We start from the raw sequence: 304 nt of genomic DNA on the forward strand, positions 1-304 counted from the left end.
TTCATCAGCGCTTAATTTGCTTCCCGTGGCCGCGGCCTCCTGAGCGCTGGCCGTGCCCTCTCTAACAGCTCCTCCTCCTTCCTTGATCAAACATTCCTTCCCCTGTGCGCGCAAGTTCCCTTCGTTACCTTATATTGAGATTCACCCTCTCATTACGCTTGTCCGTCATATCGCTTTCCCGCTCGGAGGCTGTATCATTACATGCTTTAGGCTCCCTATTCATTAACTCAGCATTTCACTCTTACCCTAAGTCAAGCTGTCATTATCGCTTTTCATTCTCTTTTCTGATCTTGCCTCTCGACGC

The sequence above is a fragment of the Penaeus monodon genome, chromosome 25 (genome assembly GCF_015228065.2).
Source record: "Penaeus monodon isolate SGIC_2016 chromosome 25, NSTDA_Pmon_1, whole genome shotgun sequence".
Taxonomy (NCBI): domain Eukaryota; kingdom Metazoa; phylum Arthropoda; class Malacostraca; order Decapoda; family Penaeidae; genus Penaeus; species Penaeus monodon.